This window comes from Rhagoletis pomonella, unplaced genomic scaffold, assembly GCF_013731165.1.
Source record: "Rhagoletis pomonella isolate Grant_MI unplaced genomic scaffold, Rhpom_1.0 Rhpom_scaffold_00003, whole genome shotgun sequence".
NCBI classification, from domain to species: Eukaryota; Metazoa; Arthropoda; class Insecta; order Diptera; family Tephritidae; genus Rhagoletis; species Rhagoletis pomonella.
In genome coordinates, this window is record NW_023458557.1 from 46650379 (window position 1) to 46654013 (window position 3635).

General features: G+C 36.1%; 1 pseudogene; it reads left to right on the forward strand.

Moving 5' to 3' along the window:
- The window catches only part of LOC118735250, a 19161-nt pseudogene that overhangs the window by 1026 nt on the left and 14500 nt on the right, over window positions 1-3635 (forward strand).

A 3635-nucleotide genomic window follows, 5' to 3' on the forward strand; every position in this document is an offset into this window, starting at 1 on the left:
AGTTCCGATTCAAAATTGCACATGAACGCTTCTGCTACGTATGGCGAAGATAACAATTTTTCTAGTTTTTGGTTCTGCGTCTTTCGCTTTTTGATGAAAACGGCGTCACATCTCGAAATCGATGTAATATGAAAATGGTTAAATTCATGAAATTGGATGTCGTCGTCTTTTGCACAGCCTCCTTGCTTGTCGATGCCACGGGTTCCGGGGAAGATGCTGGAACTGTATCAGGGGATGGGGTCCGTTCTTGCGGTTGTGTGGACAATATTAGTCTCGACGATGATGCTGCTTCTGAAGTGATCTCTGTATCTTGTTGGGGTTCTTCTGAGTTTTCGGCAGTTACATGTTCATATATAGTTTCCGCAGCAATGAAGTCAGCCTCTGTAAATATATTACGGTCGAATGGGTAAATACCTGTACATTTGAAACCGTTCACTGCAATCTGGCCAGTCTGAACTTTATGATAAGCTTTAGAAAAGAGACCAACTAAATCAAATTGTGTGACTTGTCGACCATTTTCTCTAGTGAATCGTCTAATTTCTTCGTTATAGTAAGTTTTAAGTGGACTCATGAATGCTCTGTCGAGTGGTTGTAATTTATGAGTGGATCGTGGTGGCAAAGAAATTATAACCACACCATTTTGAGGAGCTAATTTGATCACCTCAAGATTTCGTGTGTGACTGTAATGACCGTCTAATACTAACAATACTGGAGTTTCCTTTGACGGCCGGGAAAATTGAAGAAAATGCTGAAACCATTTCGTGAATATTTCAACTTGTACCCAATCTGATAAGTGGCACGAAGATTGGGAACCTGGTGGGGCATATTTCATCAGCTGAATGTTATGATTTTTTCGTGGAAATATAAAATACTGCGGTACAGAATTTCCAGCAGCGTTCATGCAACTTATGACGGTTATGAGCGAACCTCGTTCGGCCGAAGTCATTGCTCCAATTTGTCTCGTGCCTTTCTGGCCGATAACTTTAGAGCTTATTTTGCACGACAGAGAGTCCTGTTTCATCTACGTTGTAAATATGGGTAGGTGGAAATTTATGCTTTACATATTCTTCTTCCCACAAACCGAAAAAAGGTTAACACTTTCTCGATTAAACCCCTTTGTTCTGTCAAATGAAGTTCCTGTTGGGGTACGTATGCTTAACTTATTTTTGTGGCGTTTACAAAAGCCGTACAACCAGTCCTTTCCAGCGCTATTATTTAAAACGGAAAAGGAGTTTGGAACATTGTTTTGTTTGGCCAGCTGAAAAGCTAAGGAGCGAACATATTTTCTTGTTAGCTTCCAGTAGCGGGCCTCCATTTCAAGTAAATAATTAACCAGTTCCTGCTCCTGTTTCTCATTAAATACTGGTCTACGACCTAGTTTAACTCCTAGAAGTTGAGGTATGGGCTTTTGACTTCGAGACATTCGCTGTAGCGTTGTATGTGTGACGTCGTAAACTTTAGACGCCGATAAAATTCTCAAGTCACCTTTGCGCACAGCCTTTATCGCGGCCACCATATTAACCTGTTTCCATTTTCTAATTTCTCCCTTTTTCGGCATCTAAAACAAAAATCCTGTCTTAATAACTATAATATAAGCCAGGAAAAAATACACTAGATCTTTGGAGGGTAATGTGGTATTATACCACATAAGCCTCCATCAAGTGTACCACAAAGGCCGATTTCTGACTTTTTTAAAAACAAATTTATAAATTATCAAATAAGGTACATTTACAGAATTTTACAATATACTCTTATAACTAGGAAGCTTACCTTATCGAAATTCAACTTCTGATTAGGAAAAAATTCACTTGTGTGCTCAAACCAAACACGATATTTTACTGCTTGAAAAAAGTCGACCACTCCCGATCACATATTTTGCGTGACTAAAGGCCAAAACACAATAGCGCAGTGGCAGTGGCAGTGACAGTTTTTAAAATCAGCTGTTACTGCTAATATTGGCAGTCAATGCCGCAGCAAACACAATACGGCGTTGTCAGTGACTGCTTTTTTTGACATTCCCTTTTGTTTGTTTACATTTTTGTTGTTGCCTTTTAGGCTTCAGTGACATCAACAGATGTTGGCTGCGTTTCATTTATGTCAAATTCAGCATGCGAAGTTTGCTGCGATGAAGGCAGTAGCAGTGAATTTAGAATTTGGGCTAAACTGAGCAGTACTGCTAGCTGCCACTGCTGTATTGTGAGTCGCTTCATTGGACACCACACTTTCTAAAAAACAGCTGATTTCGAAAAACTGCCGCTGCCACTGCCACTGCGTTATTGTATTTTGGGCTTAAAGAGCAATCAGCTGCTTTTGCTTTACCATAGTGAAGCGTCCCTGTTTTTTTTAATTCACCATAAGTTAGGATGATGACACACGTGGCAAAGCGGCTATATGTGGAGATATGAGTCTGTACCACATTAGCCTCCTATACTACAATGCCCGAAGTTCCCCTATGTATTTTTAAAAAAACTATTTTTCAATTACTTGAGTATCTATTGCAAAATTGAATACTGACAAGACTAAAAAGTAGAAAATAAATAAAATAAATAAAATAAAATAAAAACTTTTTAATATATAACGCTTTTATAAATGGACTAAAAAGTAGAAAATAATATTTCTCAGTCCCACAGAATTTGTTTTGATAACTTTTGATTTTGAAATTTTAGCAAAAGTCATTATAAACAATTAATGACATTGAAAATGAAAAGCGTAGGGCGCATGTAGTACACTTGAATTGATGTCAAAAGTAACATATGTATGTATGTGGGCATATGAACAACGACCGCTTAAAATCGATATGAAATTTGTACTTTCGCTGTAGAATGTTATGTAGTTTGACTATTGTCAATCGAATGCTTTGTACTGCAGGCGTTCCACGGTTTTCGTTTTCAATGTCATTAATTGTTTATAATGACTTCTGCTAAAATTTCAAAATCAAAAGTTACCAAAACAAATTCTGTGGGACTGAGAAATATTATTTTCTACTTTTTAGTCCATTTATAAAAGTGTTGTATATTAAAACTTTTTTTATTTTATTTATTTTTTCTAATTTTCAATATTTGACGTGGGTGAATCCAAATAAATTTTAAAATTTTCAATTTGAGTTTTACTTCAATATTTTAATAACACAAAAAACTAAAAACTCGAGAAAACCAGTTTTAAAGTTTTGTATTTACATATACTCCCAAGGGAAAAATTAATACATATTCAACTTTATCATTTGTTTCCGTGAGTTTACTATGCGCGGATGAACGTTTTTCCGGTGAATTTTTTTTCGGGTGATACTCAAAATAAGGCTGATTTTGTTCTAGTAAGCTACTGGTAATCGTTACAGCTACGAAACTTTCACACATCATAAGAATGAGCAGCTAATGTTCATTCTTGCATACTTAACCCGATTTTTGCGTTTTTGGGATTATGATACTTTTATAGTAAATGAGCGTTGCACATATATGTACATATGTATGTGTTAAATATATGTATTTATATGTTTTTATTGAAGACCGATAAGTTAAAAATTTTGTTTCACTTGTCGTAATTTCCTACTGGGTTAATCTTGCGAAGGAGTTCTCTTGTTCTCACCAACAAAGGCACAGTTTAACTTTTGCCGAACACTGATTTAGATTCACAAAATT